The sequence below is a fragment of the Chamaea fasciata genome, unplaced genomic scaffold (assembly GCF_029207755.1).
Source record: "Chamaea fasciata isolate MVZ Bird 193981 ecotype frontalis unplaced genomic scaffold, bChaFas1.0.hap1 SCAF_5, whole genome shotgun sequence".
Lineage (NCBI taxonomy): Eukaryota > Metazoa > Chordata > Aves > Passeriformes > Sylviidae > Chamaea > Chamaea fasciata.
Genome location: NW_027094090.1, coordinates 31,577,138 through 31,602,924, shown reverse-complemented (window position 1 = coordinate 31,602,924; position 25,787 = coordinate 31,577,138). Strand labels below are relative to the sequence as shown.

The 25,787-nt window shown below is 36.6% G+C and overlaps 1 protein-coding gene across 5 annotated transcripts in view; it reads left to right on the top strand.

Moving 5' to 3' along the window:
• Positions 1-25,787, top strand: part of LOC136289397 (uncharacterized) — an 88,170-nt gene that overhangs the window by 37,289 nt on the left and 25,094 nt on the right. Inside the window, exons 3-5 of one of the 5 annotated variants that reach the window (XR_010720787.1) lie at positions 2,293-2,432; positions 4,839-4,966; positions 12,243-12,340. The exons of 1 other annotated variant lie outside the window; for it this stretch is intronic. The gene's annotated coding sequence lies outside the window, so the exon portion shown is untranslated. Of the gene's footprint in view, positions 1-2,292; positions 2,433-4,838; positions 4,967-6,420; positions 6,466-12,242; positions 12,341-25,787 lie in introns of those variants that run through there. 3 more of the 5 variants (XR_010720786.1, XR_010720788.1, XR_010720789.1) reach the window with 3 other exon arrangements.

The following is a 25,787-nucleotide window of genomic DNA, read 5'->3' as shown; positions in this document are numbered from 1 at the left end:
GAGATTATACTGTGTTTAAGAACAACAGATTTTATTCTGTGTTGATTTATGGTTGTAATTTTCTATATATGGTAGTTCCAGAAGAACAAATATTAAACACAGACTTAGGTCAGCTAAGTTTGGGGTTAAATTACAGAGTAGTATCCTTGAATCTGATCCTTTTGCCTGTTCCAGTGTTCAGGTGAAATCAGATAATCGGACCCTTAAACTCTTTAGCCAAAAGTAACACTTTTGTGTGCTGTTGTAAATACTATAAAAGATTAGGTGTGGGGTGCTGTATAGATATATACACATATATAGGGAGGTGGGATACAGATAGGCAGAGACAGTTAGGCTCAAAATATAAATTCTGTTAACACCACAGAACTGAGTTTATGCATATGTTATTGAAATTCAAATAAAATATAGGAATAGGGGCAAAAAAATAGAATCTTTGAGGAATTTTGCCTTATTTTGGGGAGGTGGTAGATAAGCAAAAGCAACTGTATAAGAATAGGAAGTATTTTCAGAGCCTTCATCAAGAGTATAGGAAAGAGGTAGAACCTGTATGCCTGTCTTCTGAAAAAGAAAAAGCAAGAGAGCAAAAAGGATCAAAGGAGGTGCCGAGCTACAAGATACAGAGCAAATACGTAGTGGTGTGCATATTGTCTCTGTAAAGGGTTGTTGAAGGGCAAGTAATGTGTAACTTAGTGTTGCAAGGCAACACCTCTGGAACATTCTTGTAAAACTGGTTTGGCGTCTGTAAACAAGGAGAGCCAATTTGGGTACAAGGACAGCTGCAGAATTCTCAAATCTTAGAAAAAATATTTGTATCTTGCCTGATAAATAATAGAGGTTTGCCTTAGAAATTAGTCCAGAAGTTTCCCTACCTGCAGAAAGGCTGCACATTCAGGACTGGTTCCTGGATCTGTGAAGGCCACGGAAAGCTGTTTTGTCCACTGCAGCTCCTGCCCTCCTGAGATGGCTGGCTTTTCTGTCAGGGGAACCAAGATGTGTCTCGGGTGTGACAAAGTCTTGTCTTGGATATGTACTGGGGAAAATGAGAACTTGGAGTGAGCAATGGGACACACCATCCCTTCAGGGCCAGTGCTTAGTCAGAGACATTAACAGATTTAGAGACATTAACACTTAACAACATTAATTTCCCCTGGAGGCTCCCCAGTTTCTGACTGCTTAGTCTAATCCTTAATTTTTGGTCCAGTTCTAATGAACCTAATCTGACAGCACCTATATTATTTCTCTTGTTTCATTACCAAATGTACTCATCTCTGCTCAGCAACTCCATTCCCTGAAGCCCTGCTAATTGCCTGTCATTTTTCTCCTTGTTTTCTTTATTTTGCTTGGGGTATTTTTCAGTGTCTACAAGATCTGTACCACAGTCTGCTCTATCATCCATTTATTTGTTCCCATTTTTCCTCGATGAGCGTAGGATTTGGCCTCTTTTAGGTCAGTGCTTAGACTTCCTCCTCCATATTCCTTGCAGGCTGGAGAAGCAGGGTGTACCACAGACAGCCTGTGAAGAGACAGATTCCCTTTTATTTTTTCTAGTTCTAGCATCTGTGCAATCCCACTCCTACTTTCCTGATGGTGAAAATTGCTAAATGGAAAATCTGACTTTTCATTTAGTGACTCCATAACTTTAGTTTACATTTCAGTTATGTGAGCCTATTGCTGTGCCCATGACTCACTGCAGAAGCTATGAAAGAACATATGGTCTAGAAGCACTCTGAAGGTGTGAGGGGATAGAGCACAGTAAGCTGTCCCACAGATCTGGTGCCTGCACTGGCCGGACCGAAGGTGTGATAAATTCATATGTGCAAGGAATCTTTGTTTCCTCTGGCAAGTTATTATTAAGCTTCTATAGGTGCTGTCAGGCCCCTGAGAGATGCCCTACTCACCCTCAGCTAGGGTCCTTCACCCACACCCTGCCCAAAACTCTCATTTAAGCTCAGGATGGCAATCCTGATTTAAGGTATGATATAGTTGTACCTATGTTAAGACCTTCTCCTGGCCTTGTCTCCTAGCCCTATACAGACTCCAGTCCTAGAGTTTCGTAGTTCATTGTCTGTGGCTGTCTGAAGACCCTATTAGCGACCCTAATACAGAGCAGAGCAACCACTGGGAGTGATGTCACTCAACCCTGAGGTGGCTGATATCCCTTGCTGAGCCCTGACACCCACTGGCTACTCTGAAGGTCAAAAGGAAAAGACATATATCAAATGCTAGTGTTAAAACAGAGCAATGACGCTAGAAGTGTACAGAATTATCTCAAGTTATCCTTTCTTCCGGCAGAGCTTCCCAGTGTGCAGCTTCACGGCAGCTTTAGCATCATGAGTTATTTACAGAAGGCACTGTAGGTGGGAAAAATGAAAATTCCATCCGCTGGAAGAGCTGGCTGCTTATGCAGTTCCTCTGTATGCTAGATATCTCTGGTAGGTGTTTGTCTTCATGGCAGATTTCTGTTTAATGTTGTACTACTTCCTGCAGTGAGTGCACTGACTCTTTCAGCCCTGTGCTTTACTTTACTGACCTTGATTAAGCACCCTTTTTGTGGATAATAAGTGCAGGCTTCAAAAAAACCCACATCATTGTAATTCTTAATTCCCTACCCAGTTCAAGATCCTTTCTCTCACAGAAAGTGTTTGAGATTAGTATGAGTCTTGGGTTTGCCTGAAAAACTAATGAAGCATTTGTACCTTTGGCTTGTGGGCCTTTTATTTAATTTCAATCCTCCCTCACAGCTTGGATCATGGAGCTGGAGCCAAGGGAGCAAGCGGGCATGCCTTCAAATTGTAATTTGCCTTCAGCTGTAGCTTTTCTTGGCTCATGGATGGGGTCCCTGAGTGTCACTGCTGAAGTGCTCCCATTCATGCTGTGTCTAACAGCACTTATGGCATACTGGTATAGGCACCTCTCTCTGTGTAGGAATGTGTACACTTTTGTTCAAAAGCTTTTATACTGGGTAACTATGGATTGTCTGAGGGGCTAGATGATGTCACATCTAAAGACACTTTTCTTCCTTCTAGTTGAAAAACTTTCATTCAGCATACTTCTTACTGTTTCTGATTCTTGTCATCTTCCTCTCTTCCTTCATCATTGTTTTGCCTACTTCTTATGGGTAGGAGGCTATTAGTTCAGTACTTATAAATACTGAATTTTCAAAAGGGAGATGTTTTGGTTTTTTTTCTTCCATTTCTGCTATGGTTTACCTCATTTGCTATTTATACCATCTAATCTTTCCAATCATATGATACTACTGCGTGTCTGATCATATGGCTGGATTAGTTTACAAAACTGTGATCCTTTTCTCCTTAAACACAAGAAAGGCAATGTGCAAGATTTCATTGTCAATCAGTGAATAAGACTTCTTTTTAAAAACTGTTTAATTTTTTTCCCTTTGCCTTTCATTTTTTCCCCCAAGCTTTCAAGCAGAAATAGCAACAGCTGTTGAAGCATAACTTATATTTCCACATTTTTTTCTCTTCATGATTAAAGTTGGTTCAAGCATTCAGTATTTTTATCTGAATTTCACTCTCTAATGTGGGATTACATCTCAGTTGGAACGATCTCGGGTGGAAGATTTCACCAATGGAGAGCTCACCCTGTATGAAACATACCTGATATGTATTAGGAGAGGGTGGTATTAGCAGATGTCAGTGAAATGCTTTCAGACAGTAAGACACCTCTTTGTAATGACGCCTAATGAATAATAACACTGGATTCCAGGGCAGCAGAAGGCTCATCAATTTTGGGAGGGGGGGCTACAGATATTGTTGAATGTCTTTGTTTTATTTTGCATTGTATTTTATTTACAATCAGTTTTACTTACAAGAATGACAGAAGAGCCATTAAACCACGACAATTAGAAATTCCAGTGATTCACAAAGGATTCTTCCTATGTGGGTGGAGTCCTACTCAACATTCTTGCTGTCCATAAATTCAGAGTACCAAATTTTTGGGATAGGGATGTTGAGTGCATCTGAACACAATGTCAGTTATATGAATCTTTGCAATCTGTTCGGTGTGAAACTAAAATGTGCTTTCATCACTGTGGCTTATTGCTGCATCTTTAGTATGGCAGGTAGCGTAGTGTAAAACAAGTTATTTGAACTTCTTCCCTGTTAATTCCATTCAGCCCACTGCAACAGAGCACACAGCCTAGGAAATGGTGTGGTAGTAGTGCCTCAAAGAAGAATCTCAGAAGGTCCTAGGTATGGTAGCTTTTAGAGAGATTGGGAACTTCAAACTTCACTAGAATACTGAGAGAAAGCCAGTTACTAGCATTGACATTTGGCCCGCTAAAAATGCTTCTATTTCAAAACATTTTTCATAATTTCTCACATTTACTGTCTGAATCACCTGGTTTTTCACAGTGCACTTACAGCGGCACCTGTATCGAGTAACTGGGAAGGTTTAACATATGAACATTAGAGATGGGTGACTCCAGGCTTTTATATTTGCAGAGGAGAAAGGATTTAAAATTAGTTGCCTGCATCCAGTTTCCTAGTTGTTTTTCCAATATTTATTCTCATAACATTACCTCCTACTATTTCAATTTACAGTGCCAGTTCTGGCAATTTCTCTTTCACTGTAAAACTCCTGTAAATCCTGGCCCATTTCTTTGCCACATAAATAGAGCATTTATGAAGCTGAATGTCTACTGTGGCAGTAGCTGTTCACGTTTGATGTTGTCTGAAAAACAGAGTCATACTGAGCAAGGTGGGAGGGTGAATCTACCCAGTGTATTTGTAATGGTTTGCAAATACAGTCATATTATCTTTCACTCACTGCGCTGGCTTTTTTTTTTTTTTTTTTTTTTTTTTTAATATGGAATGCAGAAGAGAAGCTACTGTTCCCATAACACTCCGGAACAGCAACATAAACTCAAAGAACTGATTTATACTCTATTTCCACTAAGTTGTGCAAATTGGAAAGCTTCAAAGGCCTTAGAAATCTGATGCAAATGGTAAGATTACTGTTGGAAGCTGATTTCCATGTGTGTATGTTGCATGCATGCCTTCAGTTAATGGTCAGACCTCTACACGTAAAAAGAAGTTGCATGCATTTAGTAATGACTAAGAACAGCCTTTTTTTCAAAGGGAAAGTAAAGAAAAAATTTTGCCATGAACAGACAAGAGTGGAGGTAAAAAGAAGAGAAGACTAATTGATCATTTACTGTATGATGTATTCATGGATTTTCAGAAAAGAATGAAAAGAACGTATCTAAGAAACCCTGAACACAAAATAGGATTAAAACTGTTGTGATTTAACCTCAGCCAGCAACAAGCACTGACAGCTGCTCAGAAAGGGGAGAGAATTAGAACAGTAAAAGTGAGAAAACTCGTGGGTTGAGATAAAGACAGTTTAATAGGTAAAGCAAAAGACGAACACAAGCAGAGCAAAACAAGGAATTTTTCCACCACTTCCCATGAGCAGATAAGTGCTCATCAGGAAAGCGGGGGTTCATCATGCCTAAAAGCTAGTTAGAAAAACAAGGGCCATGACTCTGAACATTGTCCCCTTTCCTCCTACCTTTCCCTACTTCATAGGCTGAGCATGAAACCACATGTTGTGGGATATCCCTAGAGTCAGTTGGAGTCAGCTGTCCTGTATGTGTCCCAGCTTCTTGTGGATTCCCAGCCCACTCTCTGGTGGAGTGGAGTGAGAGGCAGGAAAGGCCTTGACTGTGTAAGTGCTACTCAGCAATAGAAAGGCATCTGTGTTTTTCCCATTTTCCAGCACAAATCCAAGATAGCCCCATACCGGCTACAGTGCAAAGAAGTAGCTCTATCACAGCTAAAACCAGCACAATGACCTAGAAATTCATGTTCAAAATACATTTTGTGTTGCTGAGGGAACTGGGTTTCTTTTTTCTGGAGAAGGCTCAGAGCAGACCTTATTGCTCTCCACTGGTGAGTGATGCTGCCAGTGCAGGTATCTCGGAGTGCAGCTGCATTGTGAGCTGCAGGCTGAGCTCTGGGGGCCTGAGACAAGAGGCCATGAATGCCTGAACCTTTGCATAAAAAAGGGACAGGTGACCTGTGGCCTGACCAGGTGACCAGGCAACGGGAGGCATGGCGGGAGCTGTATAAAAACCCAAAGATTCCTTTGTTTGGTTGATCCTGACCTTGTTTCTTGCTCTAGCAGACCCCATACTGTTATTCTTTTCCCTGGCCCATGTATATTCTTACATATAACTGTTTAAAACTCCAGCTATGCCCATACACTACATACAGTGCAATCCTTACTTTATTGTAAGAATATTGTAAAATTTGTATAAAAGCATAACTACTTTGCATCACTAGTCATACTACAGCTGTATTTATATTCTGGGTTTATAGTTGAGACTGAAGTGCACCTAGAAAAAAGTTTGCTTTCTAAGAAAGGTCATCTTCTCCTCCTCTCGTCCCTTCTAAGAAGGGATTGTTCTTGTAGAATCAAGGTAAAAGGAGAATTGTGTTTTGGAAAGCTACTCACTGATTCACAAAGAAAGGGGCTGAGCCCTTCTGAGGGACATGCAGATGCAAATCAGAAAAGGTAAGTAGTCAAGACTTCAAGAGGAAGTCTTCACTGTGCTTAGAGGCTTTGCTCACACTACTAAATAAAGCAGAATTACCTTGTGGAATCAAGCTCTAGTGTGTGACTGCATGCATAATTTCTTTGTTAACAAAATGACTTACTGACAAGATTTTGAATGAAATAGAAATATTTCAGAAATTTGTAGATTTGCTTCTCTATCCCTTTGAAAGGAGACTGCTTAAGCTGATAAATATGAACTAAAGCAGAGTGGCACATGTGACTTCAGGGTTAGAAATTTGCCTCAGCTTCTTTTAATTTCTTTAGTAGATGTAATCACAGGCCTCAGAGAGGGAACAGAGCATGGATAATCCTGTGACAGCATTGTTGTACGGAGAAATGGATAGTAAAAAGTGTAGTCATTCACAGTAAAGTGTTGATTAAAGATCTAATTCCAAGCTCACTCTGCATTTTTAGCACTCATATGAAATTCCAAGGGGGCTTTAGAGGTGCCTCCTCTGCAGTCCCTAAGGGCAACAAACAGCTGCTTTCCCTTATAGTGCATCACTCCTAAAGACTGATGGGATTTGCTAACAGGAGAAAATAATTTGCACCTGTCTATGCCATCTTCAGAGCATCTGGTCAATTTAAACCAATTTACATCAATATTCAAAATGTGTGAATATTGATGTAACATTTCACATTGAAATTGGTCTATCGATTATTTATAAAGGATGTTGCTATGTGTCAGTTTCTTTATGGACTGGCTAGAAGGAGGTTTACTTGTTTCTGTGGACCAAGAGTAGTGTGGGAATTCTGGATTTTGCTACAAATGACCATGAAGAGCATACTTTCCACTGAAAAAAAGCTTCTGATATATGAATGAAATGCAAATTCTAGTTCTAAATTGTTTTTGTGCATGCAGTTTCTATTTGGGACACAAAATAATCTTGAAGTATTTTATGAAGCTATGTTTCATAAATATTTCAATAACTTGTCTTCAATTTCTCACGACTTGGCCAGTTTCTAAGCATTTGGAATGAAACCTTCCATCTGAGAGTCTTGTCTTAGCCTAAATTTCACTAGAAATCATCAGTAAACAGTAAATGGCCATTTTCTAGTACAAGGCTGAAGAAAACTGCATTTTCCTTTCAAGTTAAAAACAAGTAAAAGAATTGCAGTGGTGTTGCTGTCAAGTTTTAGTAACTCAATATGGAAAAAGTGACTTGACATTTGGCACCAGAGCAGGGCTGCATTTTGAGTGTGCCATTTACCAGCAAGTATCTGTGAAACCTACTGGCATAAATTGAAACTGTAGGACCAATCAATATGCTGGATGAAAAGTCAGTGATATGTTCTATGAAGTGTGTATTATATCCAAGAGCAGAGGCTGTGTCATGGAGGAGCTGCCAATCATTTCTTCAATGCTCGTGAACATAAGGAATATGTCTAATGATTCTTTGATTTTTGTTTGGTTTATTTTTTTAAAAGCAGAAGACACATTCATCACAAAGATAGCAAAGTCAAGTGCAGAGAAGTTAGGAAATTATAGGGTTTATGTTTATTTGCAGCCTTAACCAAATACATGAGGACTGTATTTTGTTTTGTGTGCTTACAGTGTTTTATTTTCATGGGATATTTTTTTCATTCAGTGTTCCTGGTAAGCCTGGTGAACTATCAGGATGATTCAGAACCCACCCTAACAAACAGAGTTACTACTAAACTTAGAAGATACGTAGTGGCAAGACAGGGCACAAGAAAAGTATGTCATGGTGATTGCCTTAGAACTGTAGCATGATTATAGGCAAGTTAATGAAACCATGTTTTTTAAGTTTATCTAGATTCTTATTCAAGAACAAGTCTGCACTTGTGCTGAGGCCCACAGAGACCCATGAGATCTTCTTCAAAGCACTTCTTCTGACTGCCTGTAAACTTCACAGGCAAAACTGCAAACAATGAACTCGAGATTAAGTCCTGACTTACTCATTTGCTGGTTGCCTAGTTGCTTATCCACTTTGAGCCAAGAGTAGGAAACAATACACCGAACAATGGAATCCCTCAGAGGTGTCTTCTCCTAAGCGGGATCATTATGTGGATAAGTGTATTGAACTGTACTTCTAGTAGGAGACTGACTCTGGCATTTCCCAACTTGCCAGGACTTAATTTTACAACTCTTGAATTTGATGGGCATTGTGAAACTGAGAAATAGTGTGCAGCTTTATAATTCAAAGGTAAAATATACTCAAGTGAGTGATTTTATAATAATATACGTTTTATGGAACAAGGGATTTTCTTAGTTTTTTTAAGGTTTGTTGGATTTTTTTTTTCAAAAGTAGGAGAATTATTACCTTCTTTTCTTTCACCCTTTACTTGCTTTCGCATTTAAGCTTGGACACCATGTGGGATCTCCTTTTTTTTCCATTTGTTTGGTGTCATTCACAGTTGGTCGTTCTGATCCTTTCTCCTTCCAAAACTTTCAACTACCCAACAGATGTAGTGTTCATTTTCTGATTGAGATGTCACAGTTTCTGCTCTGTGGTATTAAAAAATGTCATTGCTGAAGAATGTCAAGAGAAGGCCAGTGAATAGAAAGTGAAAATGGCGGAGACAGGAACTGAGGCAATTGGTGTCTGCTGCAGACTGGGCCTTCTCAGTGTGCCTGGAAACTAATGGAACAGTAACAGGCAGAGAAGAACTGAAGTCTTGGGCAGTTCCCCCATTTCCTTAACAACTGTTTATTCTGTAAAAATAAAGACTTAGGTTAAGGTGCACTGGCCTTCCTACCTGCTGACCTTGTCTCTCTCCCTTTGTGTGAACAACTGATTGGTTGCTTATTATTTATCTGCATTTCAACTGATTCTCAAATTGCTTTGAATTTTTCTGTTACTAGTTAGAAAGTGTACACACTGAAGCATAAGGTGAAATTTCATCTTTGGCAGTTACTTAGGCACTTTCAATAATTCTCCTTAGTTGTTCACTATATAAGCATGATCATCCCATTATGAAGAGCCCTGGCAGGTTACAATAGCTACTGTTTCTAATTCATGCCTGCCAAGCAACTTCACTCAGCAGCAGGTTACATTTCAAAGGGAGTTTGAACAAGTCACACCATTAGGCAGCATCTTGTTGGTTCTCTCATTATAACGAGACCTGATTTCCTTCATTAGCTGAAAGACTTATACTTTTAGTACAAATATGCATGTACCGGCGATAACTTCAGACTTTCTAAACTGGCTTTCAAGCCAACTTAGAATTGGTCAGGTTGCTTACTGAAAGAAAAAAAAATAAGAAATTTTTAAAATCCATCCCCTGTCCCCCCACCCCAACCCTGCAAAAAAAAAAAACCCAAAACACACCAAAACCAAAAAAACCCACAAAACAAAAAACTCCAAACGAACAAAATTCCCCTTCAACTAATTCAAATACAGGACTTACTTTTTTATTTGTGGGTTTTCTTAGAGGGCTGAGGACTTTGGATACCCTCGTGAACGCACTCTTGTGAAATACTGTATCTCCTGCTTATTTCGTAGTCTTGAGACTGACTTTTGGCATTAGCCTTTTTTCACTTTTTAATGTTCTATTCAAATTGTACTCAAATATCTATTTACAAATAACTAGATGCTAAAGCAACTGGAAATATGTAAGCTTCTCATAATATTTGGAACACAAACTTTTTGCAAAGAATAAAATGAACAATAGCAGACCACTTATCTGAGGACTGTCCAAAATGTTTAATTTATTTTGCAATTTTTTTGCATATCTACCTATAAATTAGAGGAAAACTGTTAATAATAATAAAAAAGGTATTTTAAAGACATAAAGTTTTTAAACTTAATATTATTTTTGTGAGCAGTCTACGGTTATGCAAATACTCATGAACATGTACGGCAATAAAATTCAAAGCTTTTCTTTCCCAGAATATTTAAGAATTCATTCATTCCTGCTTCTCCCTTTGCTTAGACCGTAATGGTCCTCTGTTTGCTATTAGGATATAGAAATTGTTTAAAAGGAATTAACTGGGCGAGATACTACAGCTAGAATATTGGTCTTTCTTTTTGTCATACCCACTCATATTCCCAGTAACCTGAGAAGGGTGGCATTTTCACTTGTACTGCTAATAAAGGCTATGTCTTTGCTTGGATTTATGCAGTTCCTTGCTTTGCTTCCTGAACAGAGAAAACAATACCTAACTTTAAATTAATGGTTTGAGCTTTAACTTGAATTACTTTCTGATATGATACATTAATTCTCATCACCAACAACAGTGTCATAATTCTTCAGAACCAATTCAGGTGAAGGTGGAGAGTCTTAACCTTACTGATGTCTCGTGCTAAAACATTAAATTATTGTTTTTTACTGTTTTGCAATCTGAAAGCAGTTTAATTTTCCTGCTGGCAGGAAATGATGAAGGCAGGAATGCACTCAAAGCTTTTAGTTCCTTGTAATTAAGATGCATTGGTACAGCTGAGTAAATCTGTTTCTCTCCACACACTATCCAGTTTGGGAGGTGTTTCTATTTCACTGCTATTCACTTGTCCCCTGTAACACTGTGGCGGATGACAGTACAATGAATCCTTTCACATTTTTATTTGGTATAGCTGAAACCCATGTGGCCTACATTTGTTCTTAAGATAAATTTCTATACAAAGGTGGTAGAGAAGTAATCTGAAAATGGAATAGTTAGGTTCTGTAGTGTATCACAATATTATATTTTTTCAGAACAAATCACTCCTTCTTCACCATCTTGGTATAACTTTCAGTAAAAACCTTAGAGGATCTGTAATGTGCAGGTATGAAACAATGCATGAAAATCAACTGAATTACACTCAGTATAAACCAATACACTGATTCTTAACATTTTCCAAATCACATTTGCTAAAAATATATATTAAAATTAGCAAAAACATAACATGACAAGGTTATTTTTTTATGAATATCTTATGGTACTAAGAAACCTGATCCAAACTGTCTCATTATCTCTATTTGTAGAATAGTTTATGAACTTGTTTACCACAGTGAATGAAGAGGTTTTTTGGAAAATTTGTCCTAATTTAAGTGGGTGCTAGTGACTAAAAATTAGACTGTATTTACTGCAAAATCTTCCTTCTTCCCTCACAGGTTTGCAAAAATGAAAGGAGCTGTGAAAAGAAAATAAATTGACATGCAGCATGGAAAAACTGCAATATAAACCAGTTTCTAGAACACTAAAATTTTCCCAGATATTTACAGTTTAAACTTCATTGTAAGATACTCCCTGGAATATCAATGGTCCCACAATCTCAAAAAGAGCTCCTGCTTTAGACTGGATTTTGACAAGGATACAAGTACTATGCTGCACTTGTTCATATTTCTGGGGAACTGTTTAAATTCTCAACAGTCCTCCAACCATTTAAAAGTGCTTAATATCTTTAATAAGAAAATTCAATATATGACTCAGCTTTTAATTTGTGAGCATAACATACCATTTACTTGAGGGAAACTTGAATTTTCCTAAAAGAAAATAGAAGATTTAGATAAATGTTAAATACTTTCAGTGCCACCTATTGGCTGATAAATTGTTTCAAATTAACATCAGCTGCATAATTGTGGGCAAAGTGAGGTAGGGTTACTTATAATAATATTTCTAATTTGTACTGAAGGTAAAACCAGCAGCAGGGTCTATAATCATATTTGAAAACGTTACTCCATCTCAAAGAATTTAAAGTCTTTTTTTTTTTTCTTCACAGAGAACAACAAATCCAGTGGGATGCTTCAGATGTTATGGTGGTATCAATCTTCTAGATCATTTAGAGAATGAGTATGGTGGTGGAAGACGTAAGAGGAGGTCAGGAAGTAATTAAAACTTGCATTTTTCACCTGACAGTGGAGTTTTATTTGTCTGAATGTATCGTCTAATCAATTTAGCAACAATTAACTTGTCTGTAAAATTTCAAGTGAATGATACTCTTCACTGCATCTCAGATTCCATTTCAGGAATATACTGAATTCTGTGGCATCTCTCAGCATTTAGGCATGTCCTTAACTTGCCACATTCATAATTTCATCAAGAACGTGAGGAATACCATTCAATTGGAATTACACACACAGTTAAAAGTAATCTCATGTTTGTTTTCTGGAGCAAAGTTTGCACTTTTACATGAATGGAACTTAAAGATTTTGAAATTTTTAAAATGTGTATGTTTCTTAACTCTCCTAATGGTGTTGAGTTTAGGATTTCAGGTAAGCTATCCAGAGGCTGTGTTAATACAAGGTAGGCTAATTTGTGACCTAAGTCATTATGAAGCTTGATATTTCTTTGAAGAAATGATAATTGAAGATTATAATTATTTCTTAGTTCTAGAAATTCCTCCCTTAAGTATGAAATTTACTTTTTTCCTCTCTATTCTGAGGGGTTTTGTTTGCCTCCTGGATAAATTATATAACAGTAAAGGGATGAAATTATGCCTCATAATTTCAAAGAACCTAACTGCTTTGAAACCTGGGCTTGATCATAGTGCCCTGTGTCAGAAAGGGACTTGATATCCCATACAGCTCTTTGTTTTAATTTGCTGACACTTTTTTAAAGAGAGACAGCTTATTTCTTTGATAAACTAGATATTTTAGATCAACTGCTTGGGAAAAGAGCAGAGCTACACCTGTGACTGGAGAGTCCAACCACTGCAAACTGAGAATGGCCAATTCTGTCCTGGGAGACAGAATTTATCTAACAAACATAGGGTTTGTCATCTACTTAAGGTGAGCCTTTAAGTTCCTCCTGTAGTCTAAGACAACCTCTTCAGGTTGGCAATGTAGAGAGGTATCCTTGTTATAGGACAATGAACCAGAACAACAAAGTATTTTTACCAGGTGCCTGTATCAGGTCCTGTATGGGGAATACAGATGACCTTAAACTTAACTCTGAAACCTTTTAGGAGACCGACATTTTGAAATCAGTCTTACCCTTACTGTCAAACCTTTTAAGTTTGGACAGGTCCTTTATGGACATTTCCCATTGTCTCAGTTTCTCTTTTAAAAAAAAAAAAAAAAAAAAAAAAAAAAGAAAAAAGAAAAAAAGAAAAAAAAAAAAAAAGAAAAAGAACAAACTGTCAGTTCTATGTTACAAAAAATAATCTTGGGATAATGTCCCCAGCTGGGGGAAGGCAGGGCAGGACCTTTCTGGCTGAGGTCCCAGAGATCATGGAACTGGCCCTGGCTGCTGAGGTTCACCTGCCTGGCCCATGGGCAGTCTCCACCATTCCTGTCCTCATAGTGCACTGACACTGTCAACATTTGGGCAGTGATTTAATCTGTCCTTTCAGGTTTTTTCTACTCCTGGCATTAATTTTGCTTCTCTTATCCCCTTATGCCCTCTCTGAATCAGACTGCCCTTTTTTGGCACTGAAATGCAGCTAAGCAGCCTGAAGGCTATGAACTTTTGGCCACAGACTCAGAAGCCATGACAGAGGCTGAGTCAACAAAATGACTCAAGGCCTGAAACATACTGAAAACAGAAAAAATAATCTGTCCCATAGGACTTGAAATAAATTAGGTTTTTTAACAAATGACTGCAAATCATCAGCCAAAGTAGAAAAATCCCAGAATGAGAGCAGTGGGTTTTTCAGGCCACTATGGTGAAAATAACATGAGCTCCAGTGCTAAACTATATCTGCTGGTGAGGGATGAATGCAAACGTGCAATAATTATTTAATGACAGAAGAAAATGTCTGACTTGGTGTTCCTCTGAATCCCACCTGACTACGCCTGTAATTTAATTCCCTTTTCCAAACCTGATACTATATAGGCTGAACCAGGAATGACCCTTGGCTGTAGAAGATTATTTCTTGGCTAGGGGCAAAATCATATGAGAACATCTAATCTTGCCAAATGGGAGGACTAGAAAAATAAGTATGGAAGCTCATTTACAATACTTCTGATGGTAGTAGCTTTGCATGAGTCACAAGATTTTGTGCTCTCATATGCAAACAATATTTACATTTTAACTAGCCCTCTGGTTAAAACCAAATGTGGACTTGGAATGCTATTTTTTAGCAGAAGAAAGCCACTCAAAACTTACATAGGTTTTTTTGATAAATGTTTTGATTATTAATAGAATAATTTATTTAGCTTAATCTATCTCCTAATTTCCAAAACTGGACAATTTTTCATATGAAGTTTTCAAGCATGTGTATTTCTGTAAATAAATATTTTTGGAGAGTTGCCTATGGCATCATCCTCACTTTGATACTTCCTTTTTCCAAACAAATAGAAATCATATAAGACTTACCTTTCAGATACCTTTCTGTACCATTTTTCAATGTTTATATCATTTGACTTACAAAGTTATTCCTCCTGTCCCATATTCAAGTAATTTTTAATAATTTTCTAAGTGAAAAACATGTCATTACTATGATTAATCTCGACTGATGACAATACACTGCACAACTAAATTGGCACTCTAAAAAAGTAATTTTATTTAACCGGGTCATGATACTTGTTCAAGTATTATGCAGTTCATAATAAATTGTCTCCGTATGATATTAACTATGTCAAAGGCATAGGTCTCAACTGTGTTGATTTAAAATATCTACAAAAAATATTTAGTAGAATCAGACCCTTGAGAACACAGTAGCAGTATAACTTCAGCACTAATTTGTTGTCACCAAGACTGTCTAAACAGTCTCTGTTCTGGGTTGTGTCCTACTACAAAGTATTTAGGTACAGTTCACTCTTTGTTAAATTTCTCTCGAACAACCAGTGCGCTGCTTGGATATAAAGTAATAAAAACTGAGTAAGACTATTTTATGCCCACCAAACTGCTAATTCTGTGTTCTTCCTGCAGTTATACACAAAGATTATTGCTGCACCAATTAGGCTCAACTGCAGTGGAATGTCAGGGGGGAAAAAAAGAAAAGTGTGGCTTTAATTCATTGAAGATTTATGCCTATGGAATAACCCCGTATGAATACTATGATTTCACGTGTTTAGGTCCCAGTTGAGGCTCCTTTACAAAAACTGTGGTTCTCAGTCACAGCCTGGTACCTGTTCTGTATCCAGACCAGTTCTGCAATGCCATAGAATCATAGAATCACTGAATGGCCTGGGTTGGAAAGGACTTTAAGGATTAACCAGTTACAACCCCATTGCCATGGATAGCCTTTCACTGTTTATTAATTAGAGAAAGCTATTTTTATATTTATTTTTAAATGTTTTATAAGAGGTGAGTTGGAATTCCAAGTCTCCAGAAAGTGGAAAGTGCATAAAGAGTAAACGACACTAATCTTGAGAGGGTTATTTTAGTTTTTCATTTTTAAAAGTAACTAGATTATGGGGTTCAGGTGAAAATACTAAAACTACATTTCTGTTTTAAGTCAGCTGAAAGCAATCTCTTTGTTGACAAGTCAAATAATTATTTGTTTTAGCTTAAGACAATTGCACGTTGCACTGTTTGTAGTCCAGAATTAGGTTCCCTGGCTACCCTTAATATGATGTTGGTTTCTTAAGTGCATCATGAAAAAAGATGAGAAAAAGAAAAATCTTAGTTATCTTCCATAAAACAGCTAATAACACAGCTTAATGTAAAAAAAAAAAAAAAGGTTAACTACAATTTTAAAACATTATGTCAGGAAAAAATTCAAATGCATAAATGTTTCTCAACAGCTTGATTTTTATCTCCCATGGCCATATCACTTACATTTTTGTGTACAGATTTATGCTGTAGTATTTCAAAATACACAAGATTCCAGGCTGAGTGGATCCAATCTGATTATGCATTCTGAGGGTGGTACAATTCCTTTAATTCTTATTTAAAAAACCTTCTCAGTCTTCTTCTCAGTACCAACAGAGTGACTAGATTTCCTGTTATTGCTGAAGTGCCAGGTTGCTTAGTATTTGTCTCTCATGGTGTCACTAGAATAATGTACCATTTGATGTGGCCATGGGTGCTGAAAGTAGTAATTATTTGGTTATTTAAAAAGTAGCATGTTTTTCTGTGAAAGAATAATAATAATGACTGTTCTCAAGTAAAAAAAAGAAAATTCTCTAAACGTTTAGAGTGACTTAGACTGGAAGCTGGTTTAGTCAATTAACTCCCAGCATCATTTCCACAGTGATGGTGTTCTTATGGGACTTGGCTTTCTTTTAAACCTGATTCTGGACAGAAAAAGGGTAATGTTTATTTTATTAATTTGAATGACAGAGATTACCTATGAAAATTCTCAGAAGCAATGCCTTGTTGATGGAAATAAATTCTTTTTGGGTCTTTTTTTTTTTTTTTTTTTTTTTTTTTTTTTTTTTTTTAAATATATCTTGATGTATTGATTTAGCAGCTGAAAAGGACACGAAAAGTCAGTGAAATGGAAATAAATAAATACATATTAAGCACAAATACAGTTTCTACCTGAATACATGCATCATATTTTCAGTGTTTTTCAGTGTTTTCCTTATAACACTCTAACATTGTCCTGTCATTAATTCCAAGAAACCCAGAGCAAACAGCTTCAAGACCAGTAGCAATATCATTGCATATGACCAAACTCATATAACTAGATTTTAGCTGCCTTAAAGGCAAATATCTAATCTAAACTTCTCAATGCTTCCCTCCAGTCTGTGCTCTTTTTGAGAGCAGTTCAGTCAGAGTTTAAGTGAATTGACATCTGAAAGAACCTGTCTGTCTGTCTCTATTTGTGTTTGCCTCTCAGATGAGGTTAGGTGAGATGGGGTGCCTTTCCCTCACCTCCTCTACTGACACTTCAAGGTTATTTGAATGAAGTGAGTATAAGAGAAATGCATGCACCTTCCTTTTTTTTTGATCACATATTTTATGAGTAAACATTTACCAGTTCTTATTTTATGATATTAGTTATTATTTCCATTTCATCGTTACTGCTGCTAAAATCATGGATATTTTTAATATTTTCAATTGAAAAAACCCTTCTAATACTGTAAATGAGAACTTTATTTCACTGTAAAGGTGAAAGAAATGCACAAAAGTGCTACATATTCACCTGGTTATCAAATAATTGAAAATAAAATATCTTTTCTTAATATAATTATAGCAAAAATATAAAATCATATTTACTGTTCTTTTTTAGTTCACAATTTAATCCCTTGTTGACTAATTCCTCTGCCTAAATAGATCCACAAAGGTCCACAATGACATGTTTGGGAATCGGGCTTCTTTCCAGGAGCCAGCGATGGAGCTTTCGCTGTGCAAGCTGTGATGATTAGTGTAGTACAGCTTGACTCCTTTCAAATTTTGCAGTGTCTTGTAAAATAAAGGAAGATTTATATTTACACATATGCTTTGTAATTATTTAATCACTAAGTAAAAATTTTACAAATAAAAACCATTTATCATTTCATTATGCATTGTTTGAGGCTGAAAAGCCATTTGATTATCATAATTACGCAATGGATATTAGCTACAGTGATAATCAAAATAAACACATAGCATTTATATAGCATCTTTTCATAGTCCTTTTCCAAATCATATAATCCATGTACAAACTGCGCATGAATAATATGCTGAGGTTAAACAAACAAGCCTTTAATGATCAGAAATGTTGAAGTCAAGCTGTTTCTTCCAGACATATATCTCAAAGAGTATGGGACCTCCTAAAGGCTGAATATTAGGTTATGTCAACATTAAATATTTCTTGTCTCAGTTCTCAGCCATCCCTAATTTTTTTTTTCTTTAAGGTTTAAAAGCTTAACTTGCCCATTCCCAACCCACATGGTGTTCCACAGAATCATTTCACATACTCAGGAGATGTTTTCCAGAGGCAAATGTGTGATTAGCGCTGAAGCGTGCCTGGCACTATACACAAATGTGAAAGACAGTTACACCAGTCTGCAACTTTGCAATAGAAAAAGATTACTTACTTATGAAGGCATTTGTTACACTAGTTTCAGGTGTCCAGGTTTTTTCTCTTTTTATTTCTGATTAAATTACAATATCAAAATGCCCCACTAAGGAATTCCATTGAAATTATCCAATATAAATTTTCCTCTTTCCAAAACTTTTTTGTAAGAAGCTTGTATATTTCATGCATTTTTAAATAATGAGTAAAAGGGTTGCAATGACGTTATTAATTTCTATAACCCATAAACACGTTTTCTGATATTCTGTAAATGCTCTGTAACAGTCCTTGCCAGTACTTTGGAACAGACAAAATGTTTCTTCCACAAAAAATGGGATCATGAATCCACTGCAGAAAATGGGAATGCTGTGACCTTCACTTGGGCAGGCTTTTCAAAACAAGTTGTTGAATTTTTTGTCTCAAATGCAATCAGATACCAAGTAACTATGCTATAGAAGTAAAATTTTATGCAGGGTGAGTCTTAATCGAGGGAGCTGAGTAAGGTTTAATTCCAGAAATCTGGAGAATGCACAGGGAATTGTTTGACTACTCAAAGTTCCAAGTACCAATGATTTCAATATTTGTGGTATTTCATGGGTATCACAAAACTGTACTTCTATTGTTTGTTTTATACCACAAGACTATGGAGAAATACTTTTCATTTAGTTGTTTTCAAGTTAGCAGTATCTCTTTTTTTATCAAGTTTAGTGAAGATGTGCATTTTTCCTATATAAAGCTTGAACACTCATTTCTGTAAAGACACTGTATAATATAGTCTGTGGTACATATAAGCCTCATGAGAGCAGTCTAGGTAGTTGTAGTCTTTTGCTGAATTTATGCAAACAAACACCCTACACAGAATGAGAAGAGGGACTTTTCAGGAAAACCATTATTGTCTCCAATATTTATTTTGACCCTTTTTCATTTCAGAAGGCATAATCTTGGACTTAATCTCATTGACCCAGGTATTTAAATCCAGTGGACTCTAGGGCTGACAAAAATTTTAGGGAGAGGCAGTATCTTCAATACACCAATGTAAAATAAAGGACAAAATTTCAGGGTTTTTTCACTGTCAAACTGGATCAGCTTTTAAACAAAAACAGTAGGTCTATGACTACTGAGCTAGGTACATTCAAATATTGCTATTTTCACAAGTCTAGTTTTTGGGAACTAGGTAAAATGGTAAATGTTGATTTATCACCCTCAAATGATTTAAGGAATAGCCTACTTGTTTTCCTGTATTCAAATACTTCCAAACAATAGAAAATAATGCATTATTAATACTTGGTAAATTCCAAATCACCTTAGAATACATCAATCATTTCAGTTTGTGAAAACATTTTCTCCCTGTTTGGCTATGTAAACTTAATAGTGAAAAACATTCATTTCTATATTGGGGTTGCTCTTAATATGTATTTTCACTTTAATCTTAGAAAGATAGGGAAAAAAAGATTTTAGGTTTTTTAAAGAACTTAGAGCAGTGGCAGATAATCTGTAATTTAAAAAAAAAGAAGAATTGAATGGAAAAAAGTGGTAAAGTGTTGCTGTTACTTTTCTGATTCCAGTTTAGGGTTGGGAGTTTTTTTGCGACATTCAAAATGAGAATGTGTACTTTCTTGCAGTAGATGTTATGCTATACAGGACTCCTTGTAAAAGTGTAGTTAAGGGGAATTTGAAGAAGAAGAAGCTTCTCAAGTTAATTCTCAATGTTAATAATTGAGGAAGATAGGTTTCCAAGACTATAGGTCTAGCTTTGTGCTCTTAATAATTCCTGGTGTACTTGGTCCTCTTGGTGTATTTGAGGAAATATTTGTCAGAAGTCACACTATGCAAGGTTTAACATCAGGACATTTTGCAGTTTTGTGGCTGAATCTTAAATAAGTTTAAAAAATAAAATGTTGGCTTGTTCTGTATCTTGCCTACTGCACACCACTGTTGCATACATTTGGAAGAATGTAGCTTCATAATTGACAGGTCTTTCCATTATCCTGACTGCACAATGAAGTATTTTTTCCCAAATTTCCACAAGTAAATAACGATCCTTGTCATGCACAAGCACATTAGAACTTTTGTCATGGATATTAGACAGTAATATAGAATTCATGGTTTATCTATCACAATCCTTTCAATACAGCATTTCATCCATGAAGGATCAATTAATCAGACTAATTCAGGTCTGCCCATGCCTGCTGTGTGTTCTAATGCCAAAACTTTGTCATCTTCCTTTTTTGTTCAGTAATTAAAACCTGACACACTTTACATTCCTTCAATGCCATTAACTGTTGTTTTAATTCTACATTATGACTGGATCATTCAAGATAAATCTTTTTACAAGGCTGAATATTTTAAAATAAATTTAAATATCTTACAATACACAGTATCTTTCCAAAACACTTGGGACTACTGAAGGGTCTCAGCCTAATAGACAGTTTTAGTTATTTTATCTCTATATTAGATATCATGACATCTGCAGAAATTTCCGTGTCAGGGTCCTGAGTACACCAAGGTACTGAAAGTACCCTGCCAAGTCTCCCCTGAGGCCTTTACCCATCCAGCCTCTGCTCAATCTCAGGCTCTTGCCCTTCTTGGTCCTTCCTGAGTCATGCAGCAGATTTGCTGCCTTTGGCCCTGCCGTTCAGACAGAGATTTGTAAATGTGTCTCTTCTGTGCTACATGGTAGCTCTGACCTTTGAGGTACTGGAATGAGACTTTCCTTTTCATCCAAAGAAAAATGGGTGTAGCCCCTGAAGAGAGTTTACAATTCAGAGCCCTGCAAGGGGAGTCCAACTCTGAGGGGTAGTTATTAAGACACAAGACCCTTTTGAAGTGGTTTCTTTTCAGCCTAGTATATTTTGTGACTGTTCAACTACCAATATTTTAGTTTGCTCTTAAGTCTAGAAGTCTCTTTCTGAACCATTCAGTATTCAGTGTACTCTTCCAGCGAGTAAGAGGTAGAAATTGATTTCCATCCTGCCTAACAGTATTTCATCTCCCCACCATTACGTGCCCTAAAAGTTGCCAGCAGAAGCGGGGGGAGCATTTTCTTTTTTCTTTTTTCTTTTTTTTTTCTTTTTTTTTCTTTTTTTGTGTGTCATTAAACAAAACAGGAAAGATAGAACCTGTTGCATATAAATTACTAAAATAATTTTATGTGGTAAATTAACCTGAATATTAAATACTGTACTACACAGTTTTCTATTGAGAAAGTCTATGAATCAGTTGTATAATTTCCAAGCTTAAACTCTTCTCACTGTCCTTCAGCTTCTCTTTTTTTTTTTGCAATATTATTTCACTGTAAGCCATGAAAATGCTAAGAATTGTGCATTTCCTTACAGAAATTTTCCCAAAAGCCTACCAGTGCTAGAGGAAGATGAGAACTGTCCGTGCCTATTTCTTGCCTATAAAGATGAAATATCTTCTCTTCGTTCTGAACATTGGTCATTTGACAGTGTTTACACACATCATGGCTTGTGTGATAAGTAAGGATCTGTAACTGTCAATGAATTAAACTGTTTTCACTGTGCTTCTACTTATAAAGGATCACATTCAGAAAAGTAGAGGCAACGAGTTATGCTGTTCACAGAGGGATTTAAAATACAACCATATTTGGCTAATTGCTGACCCTCCTGAAGGACACTGTAATGGTGAAGAAGAATTAACAGAGAGGAAAATCCCTCAGCAAATTGAAAGGTAGATATGAGTGCTTGTCTACCACCAAAAGCCATGCTGTTGTCCAGGAGGTTAACTTATAAAATGGTTCCTTGAAGAAAGTAAGTACTGTCATAACTAATAATGCCTCTGGATTTTTTTCCTCTGTCTTCTCACTAGCAAGGAAAAATCTTATATCCAAATTTGCTACCCAGATTTGTCCTACTGTGAAGTAACTTCGTACTGCAGGTCAAATAGCAGCCGCACAAAGAAAATTTGCTTTCAAAATGCTACATAAATTTTCAAAGATATCTTTGTTCTTGTGGCCACAAAGATGAAAGTTAACCATGACCAGGCTACAAAATGTTTAAGAATTTGTAGATCTGGAACTGAATGTCAGGAAAATACTATGAATTCAAATACAGGTGTCATTAATCTAATTTCTATAATGCTGATATCTTCAGCCTTAAAAAAAAAAGAACAGTTGTTCGTATATTTACAGTATTTTGATCCTGGACTACAGTGGGGAAAACAAAAAAAGAAAGCTGTTTTCCAATATAAGATTGCCACAAAGTCACTTTTAAAATAAGCTCTAGTTCTTAGTACCCTGGAATAGGTATCTCTGTCTAGTACAAAGTTAGTATTAGTTCTGAAATTTGTTTTTCAAATGTGCCTATAAATCAGCTAGAAATTTGACACCTGTATGCAGGCAAAATTATGTGAAGTTTGATTACATAGGGAAAATGCTTCAAGTGTGCCTTGACATATTTCTTTTTCTATGCCTAGCAGCATGTCATCAGAATTATATGTTATGATATAATTGTATCTATCTACGTTATGTACCTGTGAAATTTTCATATTGTAGAAGGGCTTTTAGGTGCATACAATCAAAGTAAGTCAAGAAATAGTCCTTTCACAAGAAATGAAAAAGGGGATTCAGAACTGTCTGAATTTTGGAAAGTTATTATTAGTATAGCCTTTTCTCCAAAGTGGGACATCATTCATACAAATAACTTAGGTATGTTCATCTGAATGTGTCTTACTAAGAAAAAATAATGGCTTATTATCATGTCTCCTGCTCTTCAGAAATATATGAGATTATAGAACCAGTAGAAAGAATCACACAATCACACAAGTTTCTAAATTTTCTTCTTTCTCTTAAATGACACAGTATAAAATAAGGCCTCATGTGAGGTACAAGAAATTTAGAGTTACATGGGTTACATTGTGCGGATGACAGTTACAGATGACTGCAAAGTATGATGCCTTAAGTTTTATCTTTCATATTTTCCAGACTCTGTACTGCGTTAGTGTATAACTCTGAACTTCATATAAACAGTTTCCAAGTTCTCTTCACTGGATAGTTAGACAAAACAGTCCTTTTCCAGCCTGAGAACCCAGGACACCGTTGCAGCTTCAGGACCCAAATGTATAAACAACAGCAAATTGAGGAGAGCAATCTGGGAGGATGTGACTTCATAACCTGAACCTGTAATTGGACAATTAACCCCAGTATGTAGATGGACCAAAAACTTATAAAAGTGTGAAAATGTGTGACCCATCGTGCATCTTGGGTGTAGCCTCAGCTGGGCTCTTGTACCGCCCAAGGTATATCCTTTGAAGGCCTTTTTTAATAAATGCCTACTTTGTTCCTTTAACTCTGTCCAGCCTCTGTTCCAGGTAGCCTCTTAGGCATCAAGTACACTTGTATCCATCAACAAAGTGTTCTGAAAAAATGCTTATTTAGGAACAATATAACCCTTATACCACATAGGAAGTCATTGGTTTAACGCGATATATTGCAGGTAAATATTGTTTACTTCAAGACACAAGCAAGGACTACAATGTTCTTTGGTGTCACAGGGAGCACATATTTAGGCAGGACCTGTGACAATCTTCTAAAATAATCTGTTCTCAAGCAGGATTTTATGTGGCTATGTCACCACAGCCCCAGTTTAAACATGGATGGAACATTTTCCAGATGAGAGGAAAAGAATGTCACAGCCAGAATTATGATCTGCCTAGCATACACAAAAATAATTGTACACGAGTGTATACATGTGAGGCCTTTACTAGGTCCAGATTTTGTCTCACTTATTTATATAAATGCCAAATCTATGCCCAGGCAGTGTTGATGTCTGCTGGGCATTCCCCCCATCCCACTTGAAGTGCCATCTGCTGTTTCATATATCTGCCAAGTATATGGATTAAGTCTGCTCTTTCCCATTTATGTCACATTATTAATAATGGTAATAAATGTTTACTAAATGATAGTTACACAGACTGTAGTTGTAAAATTCATGGTCAGACATTCTTGTCCTTTCCTCATTTGTCTTTAGAGTGCCAGAACTCTGGACATACTTTCCAATTCTCAAATATTTATTTCTCCTAATTATCCCTTCTACTGTCCCAACATATCATAGCCCTTTACAAAATATTACTCCCTGATTCTATGAACTGACTGCATGTACATACCCATGCATTTTCAACCTATGCAGCTAGTGAGTATAGGAATATGGCAAGCTTTAAATGCAGGAAGGAATAATCCTGTAGGGTTCCCATGTTTCACATATAACTTGAAGGAGCCTGTCTTTTCACAATCCCAACAGTAAAGATGGTAAGAAAAGAGAGCTTCTCCATACCTGTCCTGATATCAAATTTATTAACCCATTGTGAAACAGTGTGCAGCATATATTGGTATTTTAAAACATGATAAAATGGAATTAATTTAATTTTTAAAAGCCTCACACAGGGATATTTTCCCCCTTTCAATATGTTATAAATGATTGGCCAAATTTTTGAATTAAAATATTAATAAGAATTTATTAAAAATTTACAAATAGAAAAACCCCAATAAAACCACAACCAAAGGATAGTTCCGATCCCGGGAATGGGTGCTGGGTGAACCGCAGATCCTGCCTCTATGGCACAGAATCCCCCTCTGGTTCACAAATTCAGAGTGTGCAGGGCCTGTTTTTATACAGTTTTTGGGCTTGTGCAACCGATTATTTCATCGGTTCTTTGTGTGTATGGTTTTTGATTCATACTCATCTGGTTTCTTTTCTGGTTGTAAGTCTGGTGAATAGTTTTTTTCCGGGGAGACATAAGCTTATATCTGGGTTTACTGGAACCAGTATTGAGATGTATGTCCTTGATGAGATTGGGATGATGGATATGGGGTGCTGAGCGCTTGGCCGACGATCGTTGATGGTGGTGTTCAGCTCCATCACCCATGGGTGGTAATCTCCTTTCTTTTGGAGATGGGGGATTTTCTCTTCTCGGCAGAGGAATGTCTTCCAGGAACCACACATTCCTTTAGGCTTAAGAATGTGATGTTATACGGTAAAACACAAACTAACTCTCAAATATCAACTACACGTGCTTACAAAGTATATTATAAAAAAACCACAAATTAATCTCAAAATGTTAACCACACAATAGATCTTCCTTTGAAATGCCTGAGCTCTGAAACTCTTACATCTGTAACATAAATTAAGGAAGTTTCAAAGGGACATCCCATGTGTGATTTTTTTGATATGTAATTCAGTTTCATTGTAACTGTGGATACTTATGATGGTTGCATGATATATACTTCATATATTTATGGTGATTATTTTTCCCCTGAAATCTGGTATTGGACTTCTGTAATGGGACAGTGCAGAGTAATCAGAAGTAATCATGTCTTTCCCATCAGAACTGTCTCTCCCAGTGTTCCCAAGTGTGTATAAAGAGCCAATTAATCACTAACTCTAATATGTTTGTTGGCAATTTCATTTTTTGTTTCAC